This window comes from Falco naumanni, chromosome 6, assembly GCF_017639655.2.
Source record: "Falco naumanni isolate bFalNau1 chromosome 6, bFalNau1.pat, whole genome shotgun sequence".
NCBI lineage: Eukaryota > Metazoa > Chordata > Aves > Falconiformes > Falconidae > Falco > Falco naumanni.
This window is the reverse complement of record NC_054059.1, coordinates 22,833,336-22,853,335: the sequence shown is the minus strand read 5'-3', so window position 1 is coordinate 22,853,335 and position 20,000 is coordinate 22,833,336.

The following is a 20,000-nucleotide window of genomic DNA, read 5'->3' as shown; positions in this document are numbered from 1 at the left end:
CCGTTTAGGGAGCAGACGGCTGCAAGCGGGCATCCTGCGGGGGGGGGGGGAAGGGGGTCACCTCCGTGTGGCCGAGCGTAGACCCACGTGCCGATGACTGGGTGATGCCATGCGGGGGTCCAGGCAGCTGAGTGCCTTGTACGGTAGCTTGGGCTATGCCAGGGCAAGTATTCTGGTTGTCCTCGACTTGTTTTAGAAAGGACTCTGGGGTAGAGCAGGGATTGGTCCTATTTTGTAATGCAGATATATTTGGGGTATCAGCCTTTCACATCTGTGATTAGTTTCATTTCCGTCTTTGTGTTTTATCTGGAAAACAGGTAAAATAGGAACGGTGGAAGTCTTACATTCCTTTGCTTTCTGCAATATAGCAATTATACTTCCAAGTCATTTCCAGATGGTTTGCATAAACCACTTTCTTTCGGAATTACAAGTTTTTTTGATTTTTACTGTGTGTAGCTATTTTTACAGTGCTAACCAGATTGTATCATTTATATTTGAAAGGTTGTTCTCCCCCCATCATTTTGCGGGCTTTTCAAGATGTTTGGTATGTGGTTAAAATGGACTCAGATGACGTTTCATAGTTTTATGAATTACAATGTTATGCATTGGAGATTTAATTTGAGTGCTATAGTCAGACCCTGTGTGATCTGACATAATATTCCTAAGTTAAAGATTGCATTTATTATGCCATTGTTCAGTTGAACATGAAGCAAAATCTAAGACTGTCAAATAAATCCATTGATTCTATTTTAGATTATTTTTAGCTTTTCATTTTAGTACTATAAAGTGCTATTTGCATTTAGTTACACATATATCTAGTTTGCACTAGAATGGTGTAGAGCATACCTCTTTGTTAACGTTTTAGAATTTCTGGTCCCTCTGAAATGAGTTTAAATTTCATGTACATGTTGAAGTTGCACTTAGAGTGAAGTCATAAATTCTTTAAACAGGCATTTAACAACCTGCAAACATAGACTGCTTTTGACAGAGGTGTTGAGAAGAATGTGGTTTTGTCTGTGTAACATGTAAAATGGCACAGTCAAATCCAAGATTTTCTGTATCGGTGGTAATGTTCCAAAGGACTTAATGGGATCGGGATTTCACGGTCGTGTAGGGCAAAGTCCCACCAGTATAAATGGTGATATTGTTGGCTATGTCAAGTTGTTAAAAGAAAAAGTTACCAAATCAAGACACAACCATCAAGGTCTGTTATGGCTACTAAAAATTACATTCTAATAAATTCCGATATATGCAGTGAGTTACTTTAATATTAGTTGGGAGGTGTGATAAGAGAAATGTATTCCTAAATAGGACATTCATACTTGATCCTGAGGAAGGCTTAGATACTCATTTTCTGTTGTGTGTGAACACCAGGTAGCACCAGCCCAGAGGGGACACGTGGCAGGCTTCCCTGAGCATTGCCTGTCCTTGTCCAGTTACGACTTCCCAATTACAAGTTTTTTTCTGAGAGTGGATGTTCTGATAGGGAATACTTATGAACGCAGTCTGGATGACTAAATTTCAGCTTGATTGAGAGCTTTGTCTGGCTAAATTATGGACGTTAGAGTAATTGTTGGAATAATTTTTATGTGCCTTAACAAAGATGGTAAAATGTTATTTTACACCCAACTTTGGCAGGAATTTTTTCCCCTGTTTGCCATTACACGTAGTCAAAGCAATTTCCTTGTATAGGTGTGATAATCCTATGCATAATTTCGGTAATGAAAAGAACGTTGACAGAAACCCCTGTTTTTTCTGAGGTATACCATCAGGGACCCTTTCAAACTGCATCAGTCAAGCAATACCAGCTGCTTCGGTTCTACTCCGTGAACGAGGCAAGTCCTATTTACTGCTTCGATTCGTCATTACAGTGAATTTGTTTATGTAACCATGCATGGTGAATGAGAGGACCACTAACGCAGAAAGTTAGTGTTGGCTCATCCATTATGATTGTATTTAAGAGAGACTTCAACTTCTTAGAAATGTATTATATAGGCCAAAATATCCCACCTGAATCAAAAAATACTGTTTGGTAAATGGGTAGTTTTGTTTGAGTAACTACAGAAAAAAAAATAATTATGTAGTTCAGTCTGACTTGCGAAAATTCATAGTCATCCACAAACCATATGGCTTTCTTACCTCTAGTAGAGAAATATCTCTCTACATGGCAGATACAGTATGTCAACAGCTGTGATCAAATATAAGTAGAAGTGGGCATGGATGAATCAGAATCTCTTTCAAAGTAGACCTGTTGGAGACCACAACTTCTCATATTTCAGTCCATATATATCTCCATTATAGAATTACATTTCCTGGAATAGATTATAGTTCATCACTGCTACTTTCTGTTACAGGGGCCAAAATGATTCATTAAGGTAAAATAAGTACTCTTCCCATGATATTTATCTGGGAAATGTCAAGTAGCAGTTTATTCATTTAGTACACGCTCAGTTGTGATGAGAGGATGGAAATCACTGCAGTTAGATTTCTCAATCAGTGTTCCTACGCATGCATATATATTTGATCTCAACTTTGCTTTTATCTGTTTCTCACTATACTTTCTTAAGTACTTCTTTTGTGCATAAAATTTACCTATCTTCCATGCATTTTCATTCCACATTTGTCACATTTCTCTGTCCTTGCCAGTTTTGAAAATGAACAAGAAGTAGTTTGTTTGTAGTTTTATAGTGATATATTCTTATGATCTAAAAATACTTTATTTCCCCTTTTGGTAGTAGGCTTAGTATACACCTGCAGTTAGCAGAGATGCATTGGATATATCATAGGTGAAGGCTTTTATCTCACAAGGGGAATCTATCAGCTTTGGTGGATGCTGCTGCCACTGTGTATATAGATAGATACATTGACAGTAATGAAACGTAAAAAATATGGTCAAATACATACATAAAATTGCAAACATCAGTAATTCAGGGATTCAGACTGTATGTGTGCAGAAATAACAGTAAGAGAAGTATACACCAGAGCTTTTTATCTGTCTGTAGGTAGGTTCTCCATCTTGTGTCCTTCGTGGCTGCTCCTCCTTGACCTGAAGTCTATCCACCGCTCTCAATTTTGTATCTTCCATCTTAAATACTCTCTTTAAAAAGTAAATTTGTTGTATCAAAGAAAAGAAGAGCATCTTCAGGTTGTCAGATTGACCTGAGCTCAGCTGGAACACAAAAAGTTGTTGCAAGCCAAAGTTTATTCCTGCAAATGTAAAGGTTAAGTCTTGATAATGAAGTTGAAAACAGTTAGGAAAGCGTGAAACTAAGAAACACAAATGTAGGGACAAATTAGACACCAGTCTCTTGTGTAGTGGTCATTTAAGGTGTCTCTGATCCTTATTTCATCTTGGAAGCTGAGGCACTGCTCGAGTGGTGTTCAGCCTCTGGAACGCTGCTGTTCAGAGGGAACAACTCTCCTGCATTGCCCTGGAGAGGCAGCAGGTCAGTACTGAAGTACCAATTCAAAACATTTATTTGTACTGCATCCTTATTATCTTTCTTATTTAATTTAGGCAATATTGTATTTTCAATAATCCCTAAGGTGTGTGGGAGAATGCAAATTAATTGTTCAAGCTTGTCTGGAATCTAATTGCCCTTAGCTTGCCAGGCTTTTTAATATGTTGATTTCCTACATGAGATTTATTTTTATGCGTTGGAGGTCAACTGAATTAGTTTCCTGTGATTCTTTACTTCTTGACAGTATGACTTGCATTGTAAAACTTTTTAATGCTTTAATACTGTTATGCAAATTACATATCATAAAATATAAGCAAAGTCTCCAGCAATTCTAGTTTCACAACTGGATAGGCTGGTGACTTTTCATAGAAACCACGTGTGTTATTAGTAGTGATTCAGACAATCAACTTAGCCTTTAAGGAAACTTTGTCCATACTCTTTCACTCTTGCATGGTCATGTTTATAACTTGTGCAGGGGTACAGAGGTATGTTATCGTAGTATTGTGTGTTTTACTGGCAGTGAGGAATAGAAAGACCTTCCCAGCTTTCATGCCTGTCTTGTTTGACAAGTAGTCTATAAAAATAACACTGAACAAATAGCTTAAATCGCCACAAGCGAGAGGTTATTTTTGACCCTCCTTTTCGCCCTGAATGGCTGACAGTAGCGAGAGAATCTCAGGTAGTTACTACTCCTTTTATTTCTTATAGAGTAATCTAAAATTAGATGAAGGAAAAAAACCCAGAGGATCTTCCACTTCACATTCTTATTAATTTATGGCTTAATAAGTCATTGGGATATAAAGCTACAGAGCGTAAACACTCTTATTCTATCAAAATTGTCTAAACAGAGTCCAACTAAGATAAAAGACGACACTTTTGCTTCTTTCATGCAGAGTGAGATTCTTTCCAAAGAGCATCAGTATAAGGCCACCTCTATCCTCTGCGCAACAGCAGATTTCACTTAAATGAAGAAATACATTCTTCAGTTTTAGAGATTGATAACAGTTATCTTCCTTGATGAGCAGAAAGGATGGCAAAGCTTGCTTTTCTTCTTTTGATTTACTTCTCTTGATCTTGCACCCTTTCAGATCCCATGTAGTTGAAGCTACAGGAAGAATCCGTGCCTTTTGTAATGCTAAAATAGGAAATGAAAAAACACAATCAAGTTTCTTGAAAACACTGCCTATCTTTCTGAATTCTTTATCATACCCTTAACCAGGCTTCCTCATGATAACATGATGTAGAGGAAATAATCTGTAGACTTAATAATGCATATTTATTTTTTAAAAATTGGGACACAAATACATCATATAGCAGGAAGATGTTGCATTTGAGTAAGAGGTATTAATATCCTCTAGCTGGAAAGACTTGGTCTCCCATTGGTAAGAGTGACACAAGCTTCACCTTCCCTCTGAAGGAGAATTCAAGCCCCTCTGATGTTTCCATCCCTTTCTGGCTGCAGGACGTGAAACTGATCTTTTCTTTGATGGCAACTTGTGGCTTTGTTATCCGGCATCTGGCCTGTTTTTTGGCTATTTTTGGGATATCTTTGCCATAATGTTTTATTTAAAGGTAAGATATTTTAAAAATGTGATTGTTAAGCGTTCCTGCTATGCATTGTATAGACTGTAATTTGATTTTTATTTCAGTCTGAGATTTTGATCTCATTCATTTGAGGGTCTGTTTACAAAAGGTGTCATTTAGGAATAGCTACTGTAGTTTGCATTCATACTGCAAATGTCCAAAATTAGTTTTCATAGCTAGATAAATTATTTGATTTAAGGGAATAACTCTGGAATTTAAGAGATTCATTTAAAAATAACCAATGTAAGTGATGTTTTCTTAGTAGCTTGACAGAAATTTAAATTTACTCTTTTCCTTTCTGGAATTAAAATGGATTAACAGGACTGCTTTTTTTCCCCCGTAAGTTTTAGTAGGCTGAGAAATGAAAATGTTACACATAGACTAGGCACATCTCCTTCACAACACACAGTTTATTTAAACTGCATTATACTAGGATTTGTAAATCAGAGCATTTTTGTCACAGGTATCTGCAGTTTATAGCATTATATGCAGAAAAGCAGCAGTACATCTGAAAATGCAGCGTTACTTTTGCTGCCGGTCCTGAAATGCATTGGATTCTATAGTGTCTCCCATCTCCATGCACATCAGCTTTTATTCATTATGCAAGAGGTGAGTGAGTGAGGTGTTTTGAAAGGAATTATTTTCGTGAAGTTGAAGGGGGATGCAATTAGTTATGATATCCTGTACTTTTGTAATTATATGGATGGTAAGTAATTTGGTAAGTTTTTTTAAATGGTAATTTAAAATTTACTACTCCAACATCTTAATGTATATGACACTTCTAAAAGACAAAGCTCGTATCTATGTTATTTTTCAGCCTCATTCCTCCTTTTGCAAAGTGATGCATTCTTATATTGCACTGACCTTTTTTAGGAAAACTTGAACAATATACACTTCAAGATTTCAGCTGCCACAAGATTTAGAAAGTTATGTATTAATGAATTCAAAGGCACATACACTGACCTTTGAAAATAAGGAGATGACTGAATATTATAATAGATCTAAACATTTAAGTTCAGTAGTTTGAAGTTATGTTAACCTTCTTTTCAAATGAAGAAGTAATAGATTAATTTTGGATGCTTCTCAAAGTTTCTCTTTTTTTGCTTCCTAAAAACGTTTCTCTACAGCTAAATTAAATTGTTAAGGGTTACAATTATTACTATAATATTATAATAGAATATAATATTAAATTATATCATATATATGTTATTATACGAAAATGAATTAGTCAAAATATTCTTATGTCCACCAATGGAAGGTCTCCTATAGTAATGTATGTTCATTCTTGAGGTGATTTGTAGTGTAGTTAATGTCCCTTTATATTGCTTAGTTTTGAGGTTTCCTTTTGACATAAATTTCGTTATTTTTCTTAGTTACTGTATTTCAAAATAGCATTTTCACTTGATGTTGCTTTTCGATATTGCACGTTCCTTATTAAATGCCTCATCTGATACATTAGTATTTTCAACACGCACTGTGCTTATGATTTAGAGCAGGGTGGAAATCACTCTTAGATACTCCTTGTCATGGATAAATTACGAAACATGCTTCCTTTGCTAACCAGTGTCAGGTCTCTGATCAGTTCCTTGTGATTTTCTATTTCTTTTGACTTTCCAAAATTGTCATGAATTGCTGTCCTAAAAATGATGCAGAAAGGGCAAAATACAAAGCTGAGAAGCATAGTGTATGCCAGGCTCTAGAAGCCTGCTTTGATCTATAAAATAGAAAAGTTGCTCCGATATAACTGTATCACGTTCAGACTGCAGTCTCGTTCAGGAGCTTTCCTGGCATGTGCTTGTGGATACGCTTCTATATAGTTGTGTACCAAAGCAATGTAATACATTTTCTTTTTATTTTTCGTGGGTTTTTTTTTTAGAAAAATAGCAAACAACTTTTCCAAACTTCCTTTAATAGAGTATTTTCTATCTGTTTATTAATTTCTTTAAATATACTGCGTTATGTTAAAAACTTTGTGGTATGGTTCCTGATTTGATGACATTTCATTTCACGTGTTCTGACATGTCCGTCTGTTACTCCACGTACATGGACACTGAAACTTAGCAGACTAGTACCATGCTGGAGAATCTGGACAACATGTGAAGCCTTACGTTCTGATTACAGTGTTGAAATGAAAGACAGAATTTTGCTTCACTGCTTGAAAGATCAGTGCTCTAAGTACAGCTTGTCCTGTTAACATTTGTGCTTTCCTGCAATTAATAATGCCGCAGTGTATCAGCCAAAGGGTGAGCAGGCACAAGAGCAACCCCAGTTTAATTTTGGAAAAAAAGGGAGAGTGTTACGGAGGCTTAGGGAAGCATCACGATACTGCTTGACACCAGAAGAAAAGGAGACAAATGATCAAGGATATGGGTGAAGGTGTCTGAATGTAATAGTGAAGAGATCCTAATAGAGCAGTACAGGGGATGACTGTTGTGGGTGTTTTGTTCTGGTTAAGTGTAAAGGGCAGGAACAAGCTGCATAGCATCTCTTTCCTGAGGTATCATACACATTTCACAAATTGCATCATGAAAGATTGACAGACTTGAATTTATTTTCATGCGTACAAGATAAAACTGCACAGACTATAGAAGCAGTCATCAGCATTGTGTTGTATCAGCATCTTGACATGTAAAAATGCATAGAAGGGGCTCAGCTGATATGAGGTAGCTGCCAGGCTGCGTTTGTAGTTTTTTTTACTTGGAAAACAGGTTAAAAAAAATGTAACTTGTCAAAAAAACCCCAAACCCCAGGAAGTAATTTAGTGCAAGAAAACATTATGCCACACTTAATTTCAGTTGCATAATTCCACATAATGATGAATAACATTTGCCTCTCTTTTTCAACATCTTTAGTGGGGCTGGTCCAAGTTGCCCTGAAGAAGGATCTTACTCGTTATTATCACAACGTGCTGTGTAAGCTGCGTTCCTCTTGACCAATGGAACTATTTTTTTCCACTGTTTCTGATTTTGGAGCACAAGGAACAAAGTATTCTTGGCAGCCAGGCTGTTCCCATGTGAGTTCTCTTCTGAAAGACATCAGTGTGATCATTAGTCTTCATTTTTGTCAGAGCAAAACATAAAAATGTCTTCTCCAGCCTTGTCCTCCCTTCATAAATATGTCTAGCTCTTGTAATCACTACCACTGGAAGATGGTAGTGAAATCTCATCTGAAAGATTTGCAAGAAGTACCAAAATAAACAGGCATGTATGTGCATGCCAGATGTCCCTGTTACAAAAGAATGATGGATACCCTGTAACATTACTTAGTAAAAACTTCTTGATAGGTTCTCTTTAAAACTGTATCTATGAAAATTTACTTCATCCACTACTGATATTTTTTGGCTATAGCTGCTAATACCATGTGGTTTGATCTAGAGGATTTTGTGGTATTCTTCTTAATTGATTGATTTTTCATGTATTGTTTTAACACAAATCTGTGCCAACCTATATACCATAAACCTGTTAGAAAAGTTGACTGTATACATAAGCAAGAAAATTGTGATTATACCCAAGCATTTATATTCCATCCACAAAGGAGAGTGGAGAAAGAATTAAGATTGCAGACCCAACAGTAACTTTTCAACACCTTTAGTATCCTTGGATTTCACAGAAATTTTAAGAGTAATTTAAGTATTCCCTTAGGAAAAAAAAACACTACCAAATCCAAAGTAAAATAAAATAAAACAAAGAGGAAAGTCAGAAGATAATACAGGATTAACAATACTGAGCCATAGGAAATTAATATTCATATAGTCATTATGAAGATGAAACTAGTAATAATTTCAACTTTTTTCCATGTGGAGGCACTTAATTGTTCCTAAGTATATGGAAAAGCTCATGAACTGAAAGACTAAACCAGAATAGAACTGATTCCTGTAAAAATTGAAATGATATAATATCATTCAGTGGTTATGTGTAGAATTTTTTTCTTCCACATGCCTGGCTTAGTTTTTATTCAGAGATCAGTGAAAAGAATTTCCTGGAATGTTGCCTGTTGTCGCCAGGAAACAACATCTTTCTGAATTTCCTTGATAATAACATTGTTTTTTACCCACAACAGGCTACTTGGAAATTTCAGCTGGTGCTGAAGTGATATAGTTGTGAATTCACGCAAAAATACCCTCCGTGTGTGTTTGTGCCTGAACCGGGGCCTTCACTTAGTTTCCTGATGCAGTAAAAGGGGCTGACTGAAATCTGTGTTTCCATTTGTAGTTTGATCCCTGTGAAAATTCCAGACTTTCTCTTGCGCGCTGGCAGTGTCACTTCACCTGTGCTCGCTTCTGTGTCGTTGAGTCGTGGTGTGAAGGAGAAAGCAGCATCCTCATTTTTGACAGGAGGAAACATTTTGACAGCATTGACTTGCTCTGGTGACTAAATGCAGTTGTGTTCCCATCAGGGCCCAGCATCGCTTGAGGTGCCTTAGCATCTCCAAGGCGCCCTGTGCAGGCCTGGCTGGTACAACACGGACTGGCTGGCATCCTGGTCAGGGGCACCCAGCACCTCCCAGGGAGCACCAGCTGCCCAGGGTGGCCTTCCCCTGCCACTGCTGAAGATCTCAGGGCCATGTTAGGGGTGCTGGGTAAGTCACCCTTCTGCTTTTCAGCCATTGCTTCAGAAAGGTCCCATGTAACCCGTGTGTGCCAACTGGATACGTATCTGCCAACCTTGGGTATCTTGAGGTTTCCCACCTAGTACCAAGCACCCATTTGCAAGCATCCAAATCCTGCCCTTAGACATGCTGCTGTCACACCAAGGGCAGCTGCTTAAGAGGCTCTGCCTAGCTGTAGGCATTGACTTTGATGGAAGCAACTTCACTGGGAAAACAAATTTAAAACTAACAGATTCTAGAGATCTAAATACGTGTGTGTTTGTTATTTGATATAATAAATGAGCACACATAAAGTACTCTCCAGATATGCTTGGAGAACGTTGTGCTGCCTGTGCGCAAATTTGAGCTGTCGGTTGCTCAGACTTCAGCTTATTTCTATTTAGTTTTCAAAAATTAGCCTACTTCCTGGTGAAATCCAGCTGTCTCAAATATTTGAAATGCTTGAATTCAGCCATTTGGGTTATGGATGAACAAGGAAGGTTTTGTCACTGAACTCGGGCCTGGTTTTTAGGTGCCAGCTGGTGAAGGCATCCCTAAGTACACACCTTGCTCTGGGCAGGGCTTTTGGGTTTGGCCTCATTTTTAGGTTGTGTCACGCTTCAGTTCTTTTCGTTGTAGCCTTGCCCAGAAGGTGTGACTTCGAACGTATTAACTTTTTGAGTGTAATATGGTTAAAAAAAGCCACAAATGCCTAATTTGGACAGAGGCATTTGGGCATCTTTCTAGGGGTATTCTCTTGCATTTCACATATTGCATTTTGTATCTTCTCTGGAGACATTCAAAACCTGCCTGGACGCGATCCTGTGCAGCCTGCCCTGGGTGACACTGCTTTAGCAGGGGGTTGGGATAGGTGATCTCCAGAGGTGCCATTGAACTCTGACCATTTTGTGAATCTGTGATTTTCAAGTCATAGAGTGAATAGTGCCTACAAGAGAAACTTTATTTTTGGTTTCACTATGTCATATATAAACAAGTAATCTATGTCCCTGTTTTTGTTGTAATGGAAAACTGGAAAACAGCATTTTCTTTCTGTTCTTCTTTTTGTCAGAAAAGTAGCCAAATACCCCAAACGCCGGGCTGGGATGTATGTTTACTGGTGCCTGAAGACAGAGCATCACCAAGTTGTTCTCCCCAAACTTTTAAGTCCCCTTTGTTTGGTAGCCTCCCCTTCCATTGATGGCCACTGAAGGTGTGCCAGGTGCCCGAGACCAAGGCTTCACCACACGGGTGCCACAGTGGCACCTGCCCTACCTCTGCACTGTTGGTGAATGTACCACCTTTGGGGCTTGTGGGTGGCTGTAAATTGTCTGTAAGTGGGTGAGTTGTTTTTTCTGTGGTGTCACTGAGTTGCCCATCTCTGAACCTGCTGTGAGCTGCCCCAGTCACTGACATGATGGGAATTACTGGAATGTTTTGGGCCATTCCTCTGCTGGCACCAGTGAAACCTGAAGGAGGTGCCTGGGCGTGGGGGGCACATTAAGATTGCTGCCTTCTCCATCCAAGACAATGTCTTCAGACATACTAATGCTGAGCAACACATCATGTTTCACTACCAAACCACAATTACAGGCTCTGAAACTTGCCCTGCGGCTTGGACACAGAGCTGCTTCAGGCAGTGGTGTTTGGGAAGCCTGTGGTCAGCACTCTGCTCTGCTGATCTCCAGTAAAGACTGAGAGGGGGGACAGATTTAGTGTTTATCCTGAGCAGGGCTGCATGTGCTTTTCCACCATTTTTAGAAATTTCCTTTGAAAGAGCTGACAATGCGTGATCTATTTTAAATACTGCTTCAGAAGATGAAATTATTTTTGGTCTAAATGAAATCAATAAGCAGTATTAAATATAAGATAAGGTTTAAGTGAGCAAAAAAAGATCCAGTGACCCTTAGTATTTATCTTATGTTTCAGGCCTTCTATGACAACCTTTATTAGCTAATTAATATCTCCTTTCTGTAAAGCAGACAGTTCACTAAAGCCAACAAAACCTTCTCACTCAGAAGTCCTCCGAAGGCATGAGTAGTAACAGGTGCAGGTGGGGTGTCTCCTCCTTTATTCCTCTGGGGTACCTACTCCTCAAAGTTCTGGACCTTGTTCTCCCCGACTTCCTTGTGTGCATCAGGAAATCTTCCCAATCCTGGTCTGTGTACCCACTGCAAAGTGAGGCGCTGGTAAAATCCCCATTTGCACCTCCCTAACCTGTGCTGTTAGGAACTCCTCTGTAGTGCTACTGCGCGGTTGAGCTCCGTGGGCGCTGGGGTGTGTAAAGCGATGCTCTGCCTTGTCTCATCATTATTTTGGCCCTGCTCTCACAGTCAAAGGTCTCGAAGCAGATTGGATTTTCCCAACAGGGAAGCATTTTCAAGTTCTTTACGAAAATTAATGCAGCTCTCCCTTGCTAGCTTCCCCCCACCCCTAATGCTCTCTTTGTTGTCTCCTTGCCTCACTATTATAATTCTGATGTTATTGGTTCTTTCATTTGCTGTGCTGAATGTTTTCTGAAATAAATGAGAATGTTGCTTACATCTGTGGATAATGCTGTCCCATATGTATGGTACTAGGAAGTGTTGCCTAGCAAATTCTGTTGATGAATTTCATCATGTTGATGAAATATGTTATTTCCTTTTCATAACTTAAATCTGTTATTTCTTACAGTATTTGATACATTTCACGTGCTTTTTTGATCCTGATTTTAAAGGAAAGAGAAATGGTGATCGAGTGGACTCATTAACTCGGTTCTTTCTTTGAGACTTTTGTTGCTGGGTATGAGATTCATCTGATTAAATATGTATGTTGTAGCTGCTTCTAACTAGGGGTTACTGGTACTTCTCGGTTCCCTGCGTGGTGAGTGGAGTGAGATGGGCAGCCCCAAGGGGTGATGCAGTCTTGCCCTACAGCAGGTTAGCTGCATCACACCTGAGAAGTGCTGGCTATGTCAAAATTTGGGATGACTGACTCAGAGGCAGATTTCTGTCATAAAGGATGTACATATTAGTATGGTGAATTCCATAAGGGAAATCTACAGGTAATCTCTTTTTTAATATGTTCTGGTAAAATTTTGGCCATACTGTTAAACAAGTCTTGAAGGAATGAATCTTTTAATTGTAGTTTCTTACTGTTGTTAAAGATGCTTTTAAAATCAGCATCTGTGCATAAAGACATCAGGTTTTTCATTAGTGTAAGGTTGCAATTGAACCCACTGTTCTCCTACATTGAATTCTGCAGGAAGTTAAAAATTGTGTCATAACATTGTATTAACCGAGAGTTGTATGTCCTGCCTTATGTGCACCCTTTTCTTTGTAGCAGAAAAAGTGATTTAGAGTAGCTTCACACAGGAGCAAGACAGGTTCATGCTGCCTTCCTTTTGGTTTTTTTTTGTTGGTGGGGTTTTTTTTTTTGTTGGTTTGTTTTTTTTTATTTTTATCAGTAAATACATCTGAGATGCTTAGTGATTCTATTCCTTGCCGAGCAACAGGAGGTTAAGATGTAGAAAAAAGCTGGTTTGGAGCCTGTTTGGAACATGCCAATAATAGCAGTTGTTGGGTTGTTGGTAACAATTCTATTCCTTATGAGTACATGACATACTCTTTCTCTCTTGTGATAAAAGCTTTAAATGTTAGTAGCCAGGAAGTGCCAGCATTCTAATTGCTGCCTGTAGTTAAGTACATAAAAATATCAGAAGCATAAAATATTTTGGCATTAAAAAAAGTAGATGAGTAGAGAAATGGGGTGCAGTTCAGAATTAAGGAATCTAAGGTAAAGGCAAAAGTGTCTGCTTGGAATACCTGATACTGCCTTCGCTGCAAGTGTTGGTGGGGGAGGTTTAGCAGTCAAGTACAAAGTGTATTTGTGTTCCCTCACCAGCTAAGTTTGAACTGGGGAGCTTTGATTTCTAAGTTCTTCCTTTTAACATGAAGATTTTCCGTTTCTAGATAGTTGTGCTGGTTTGAAAATGCTAAAAAATGTAAAGCCCTATAGTGACCTGGAAATGCTAGGTCCATCCACAGTGCTCTTTGAAAGTATGCGTTCTGTGTTTACTTGTCTGATCTGCTTTCTGTTTCAGAAGTAGCAACACAGTACTGTGCTGCCTTTAACTTATCCTGGGGTTAAAATAACAAAACAAATAAAAAATAACATAAGAATCTCTTTCTTTTAGAGGAACAATTCTTACACTTTGTAACTGCAGCTGAACTTACCTTTTGCATTTTTGTGAATTAAATCTGCTGCTGACTGTCAGAATGTTAAAAGGAAAACTGCTGCTGCAACTGCATGTTCAGCCAAAAGTTACACTTCCATAATCCTGCTAACCTAAAAGAGTTATATTGTCCGTTTACATTATGTACATCATTATACACATGCCCATTATCTTTGTCAGAGGTACATATAGCTGAGAATTTTCAAGGTTTTTAGAAATTATTTTAATGAAATGAAGCCCTTGTTGTTGGGATTTAAAAGAATGTTTACATTCATAAAACAGTTTTACCAAGCTGCACACAGAGCTATCTTTAGAAGTGATACAAAGCTTCTTTCAAACTAGATCAATGTTAGAAGATTTCAGCTGAGAATGGTTGGAATGGTTCAGAGAAAGGCTTTAATTTTGTAATATGTAAAAGTAAAAAAAAAAAAATAATATGCAAAATATTCTATATTTGGGTACTTGTAATACCTACAAAAGCCCTAACAGATACTGCCATTGCTCCATTATGAGATTTCTGTAAGTCATTGTAGTCCTACTGAGTTCAGCATCCTCAACAGGAACATGTTCGTGTGTAAATACAGAGCTTTCTCTATTGTCCTGTAAGCACAAAATCAAATCAATTTTTGTGGTTCTTTATTCCAAAGGCTTTACAATAGATCCCTAAATATTTTTATTACTAGAAATTCAGCATTTTTTGTTCCTCCAGGGAGCCTGTATGCTTTATGTTTAAGCTGCATGGGCAGGTTACATTTTTTGTGTCCAACTGACTTCTAAACTGTTTTCTGTTGATTTTCATTACTGAATATTTAGTTTAGCCTAGTACTGCAGGGCACTGAGGATAAAACAGAAAACCTATTCTCCCTCCAATCCTCATCAACATTGTCATTACCAGTTGTATTATAATAGAGACATATAAAACATTTGCATTTTTTATTCATAAAATAAGAGAAATAAGTAGGTTTTAAATTTACTATACATAGATGTAGTACATAGGTATGAATCGGATTTAAGTGTAGATAAATCATACTTCATAGGGAAGATGACAGTAAGCTTTTTCTTCTGTACAACTGTAGCCTGTATGCATTGTCACTATACAGGCAGTAAATTCTTCAGTTAAAAATATGACAGTTCACTTTTCTATAAAATTCTTGTGCAAGGCATGTTGGTGTTTTCTACCAAGCTATTAAATGTCACTGTTGTGTGTGCCACTGTCTTTGCTTCCATCAGACTCCTTTTCACTTCTCTGTGCACATAAGTGGTTACTTTTGAAAATTACATTGTTTATGTTCTATTACTCTAATCAGCTCTGCAATCTAGCTACAAATTCTTGGGGTACCATTTATCAGAATCTAAAGATGATGTTCAGTTCAGGATTAAGGTACCTGTAGTTGTCTGCCTGTATATGAAGGGATACAGCTGCATCAACTCAGACATCTAGTCCCTTTTCAGAAGCCCTAGGTTATTCTATGTGGTTCTCAGCTACTACACTAGAGGACTCCACTACTTATTAGGTCCTGTGTAATGTCTTCCAGCCTTGGCAGAGCTCTTCAGTAAACAGGCAGCTCCAGAAGTCACTAGACACCTGTATTTATGCACTAACTCAGTCCCTACATGCCTCAGATCCCACTGTAGGTGTGGAGCTCTGGTCAGTACAGTGAAGGCAACCGAGAAATTCAGCTAATCAGCCACTATGTGTGCAGTAACCTGAAGCATCCTATAGTATTTCAGATGCTTTAGGTTATCTGAGACATCTGCACGGGATAGAACATATGTTGTAGGACCTACATACAGAGGGTGTATGTTCTTTATAAAGTGGCACTTGGAGGTTAGGCATGATATCTGAGAGCATCAGTGGTGACACTAGGCACTGGTATGTGAGCAACTGAATTGAGCCCTCAATGTATGATCATAGGTACCGTTGACTGTACTAGAGGTGTAGGCACTTGGGTAACTGTAGACACCTGAATTTGAGCATTGTAGGTCTGTGAGCTGAATTCCACCTTGCTGAGGTCCTGGATATATGAAGACATATATATGAGGAACAACTAGTCCATCAACTGAAGAGTCCCATTCCCATAAAATAATGTTCTCTGCTATTTGGCCTATAAATCTTATTCAATATTTTCACTTGAAGTCCACACAGTACCCTGTTTTGTGTATCTTCTGTGCCTGATTAAATCTTTGAACAGGCATTGTTGATTTTAATGAACCGACATCCAAATACCTAGGACCATGATAGGCAAGTCATGTCTGCAAGCTCTTTATTGACCTTTTACTACTGAAACATTGCTCCAATTTTATGAAATGCAAATGCTTGAAATGCAGGAATCTGATGTTTATGGCAGCCTTACCATCAGGGTACAGCTAGGTAGCCCAAACAGAAGCTGGGGCCAAAGTCAAACTACATAATAACCCCAATAACAATCCCTCACTGTTCTGGATCATTGTCGGTTTTAAATGTGTTTTGCAAATACGGATTAGCGTCACAACAGAGTGAAGTGCGTATTGATAGCTTATGCCCATGCCTGTGAGAATGAGTACTCAATAAAAAGGAAGCCATAAACTTTTCCTGAGACCTTAGGAAAATCATTCATACTGTTGATTTCTGCTTTAGCTGGATAGTAGAGCTGCTTCTGTATTAAGGGGGGAGCAGGAGGCTATGCTAGCTGGGAGGGTATTGCTATATAAAATGGCAAGTGTAGGGGTGGTTTTGCAGCCAAAAATAATGCAAGTAGGGACTCGGTGCACACTTCTTATTTGCATTTATCACAATGTGTGGAATTCATGCAGTGCAGATGTCTCCATCTGAGCTTGTTGCCCTTGCATTTCTTTATTAGTCAATGGAGGTCTAGTCAGTGTAAAATGCAATTAATCTCATCCTTAAGTAGGTGTCTGAATAGATCAGACTGACTGCAAAGGACGCATGAGGGTGACTAGTTCAGATGTAGGAGAACTGAATCACATCCTACCTGCTCCGTGGGCAAAACTGCTATGATTTTGTCTTTAAAAATATACATTTAACTTTAATGAGCCACAGTTAGCACACCAGATGTAGAAGTGTCTCAGAATAAGTCTGTTCTAAGCATTTATCACAGATTGTCATGTCAGAATTTTCATTTAATTAAAAATACCTAATAATTTTTCATTATTTTACGCAAACAGGAGGCCAATATCCATTATGTTTGTGTGGGGCATCTGGAGCAGCAAACAAGGCGATGAACAGGGTTTTGCAGTGGAGGACTGAGGAAAATTTCTAGTTCTTCATTTCTTGGACTTCTACATTCTTCCTTAATGGAAGAATATCTTAGAACTTTGTTCAGGTTCCCCACACATCTAATGCAATACTAGATGCCTTTGTGTACCCATGCTTATTGCCAGCTGACATTTAAGGAAGGTGTAGTCTTTTATAGGTTCTGTGTCTTGCCTGCCACTGTGCAGGTGACTTGGGTACAGGTACCTGAGTGTCTCACAATGGCACTGGACATTATATATGGACAGTTGATAAGATTTGCGTCGAGATTAAAGTTTGTAAATCTACTTCTCTACATATAAGAAGGTGCCATTATGCTGAGTGTTTTTGTGGTCAATTGATTTGATTCAACTCATTTAATGTAGTAAAACATGGATACTCAGGAGATGGAGGAGAGAGTCATCTGTCTTGCACCTTCCTTACTGCTAAGTCATCTAAACATGGCATACACAGAGCAAAAAGTTAAATTTCTCTCCAAAAGCATCTCAGACAGCACTGGACAGCTGCATTTAACCAGCGTACTAATTCCTAGATCTCACCTGAGTAGAAGGGCTTTATGTCTAGCATATCTGTAGGCACATGTGTGTAAAAAACTATGTCTGGATCTCTTAAACTGAGTTATCCTGATCTAGAAGAAAATAATCTAGAAAGTAGTTTGTCGCAGTGAGAATTTCAGAGCAAGCCCAGATCATTCACACTGGAACTGCACACATTTCCCAACCTGAGCTCTCATTCTCATCCTAAGTTGGAACTAGATGATCTTTAATGTCTGTTCCAGCCCAAACTGTTTGATGATTCTGTGATCAGTAGTTTCCTTCTGCCCTTTTTTTTCACAGTCAAGCTTGATTTTCCTACTGAGAAAATGCATTAGTTTCTCTATACTGATTTCTGATACAGAAAATACTGAGTAGGATTTATAGTATATTTTTTTGTTATAGTATATTTTTTTGTTATACTCAGTAATCAAATGTTTCTTCTGCAGCAATAACTGGATATTGACATTTTACTTCAAAAATTAATCCAAGATTTTTTTTAGTGGATGCTGACAAATTTCAAAAGACTTGGAGATTGCTTCATGTTGGAAGAAAGCAGATCTCTATGGGATCCTATGAGTGATGATAGCTTTCTGCCAGCTTTTACTGGCAGAGGATGTCTCAGTAATCAGCAATACAGCAAAAATCCCCTACTTCCAAACAAAAAAAAATAAAAAAATTCATGCCCCCTCCCCCCAAAAATAATAATTGTGATGCAACTTAAAGCACTGAGAAAAAAATCTATGTAAGATTTTAGTAAATTTGTATGTATGGGACCTGCGTCACTGTTACTGAAACCAATAGACAATTTGATGCTGAATTCCTTACAGATATTTTTTTTAAATAATGTTATTCACATGCTGACCACAAAATTTACTAGGAAATTCTTTGAAATTCTATTCCATATTCAAATGCTAGGTAGTATTAAGTGATTCATGTGATGCTTTCCCTAAGGAGTAAATATTCTAAGTCATTGTGGCCAGTCAAACCACAGGACTCGGATATCGTAAAACCTGCTCAAGTGCTGTAGGTATAAGACATGTATTTAATATCGTATAATTTAAAATCAATCATAAAATTTTAATGCATAAACTTAGGAAAGTTCAGATGTAAGTTGCATTAATTGGTAAGGGCAAGTCCATTAGTACCAATTTGGATTTAGTACCAATTCCAGAGCCCTTACTTTTACTAGTGAATATGCCAGGCAAGAAAAAAGGCCATAAGTGTTAACAGTCTGCCAGTCAGAGACTCCACAGGAAAGGCAAATCATAAACAGGAGATACAGAAAGAATAACTTGAGTCATGTTAGAGAAGCTGTGTGTATCTGAAATGGAGCAGTGCACGAGTGAGTATTTGCTTTACCTCTACCTACTGCACAGCAACCTTATATTCACTATCTCTGGCAGGAGTGATGTAAATAAATGGCATAACTAAATGGAGGGGTGGGAAAGCAAACTGTAAGGAAGTGTCGTCTCTCATCCAAAAACTCTGAAGCTGCATGACATCAATACTCTGCATATTCTAGTAAGCCCCTGATTACAACACTGGACTTAGGAGAGCTAACTTTGGCCTCTTCAAGGACCTACTTGGAAGAATCCCATGGGTTAGGGCTCTAGAAGGTTGGAGGTGTCCAAGGGAGTGGACAAATATTCAAGCATTACTTCTTGCAAGCTCTAGATCGGTGCATCCCTGTGAGTAAGAAATCAAGCAAAGGGGGCAGGAGACCTGCATGGGTGAGCAAGGAGCTTCCGGAAAAACTAAAAAAGAAGGAGGAAGTTCATGGGATGTGGGAAAATGGACAGGCCACTCGGAAGGAATATAGGAACATCGTCAGAGTATGCAGGGATGTGATGGGGAAGGTTAAGGTCCATTTGGAATTAGATCTGGCGAGAGAGGTCAAGGAAAACGAGAAGGGCTTATTCAAGTACACCAGCATCAAAAGGGTGACTAGGGAAAACATGGGCCCGCTGCTGAATAACATGGGTGTCCTGGTGACGAGGGACACAGAGAAGGTGGAGTTACTGAATGTCTTCTTCGCTTCAGTCTTTGCTGCCAAGGCTGGCCTCAGGTATCCATGGCCCTGGAGGCAAGAGAGGAAGTCTGGAGAAGGGAACGCTATCGTTTGGTTAAGGAGGAACATGTTAGAGATCACTTAAACAAACCTGACGGACACAAATCCATGGCCTGATGGGATGCACCCCCGAGCGCTGAGGGAGCTGGTAAATGTTATTGCTAAGCCATTCCCCATCCTCTTTGAAAGGCCATGGAGAAGAGGAGAGGTGCCTGAGGGCTGGAGGAAAGGCAATGTCACTGCAGTCTTCAATAAGGTCAGGAAGGAGGACCCAGGAAACTACAGGCCAGTCAGCCTCACC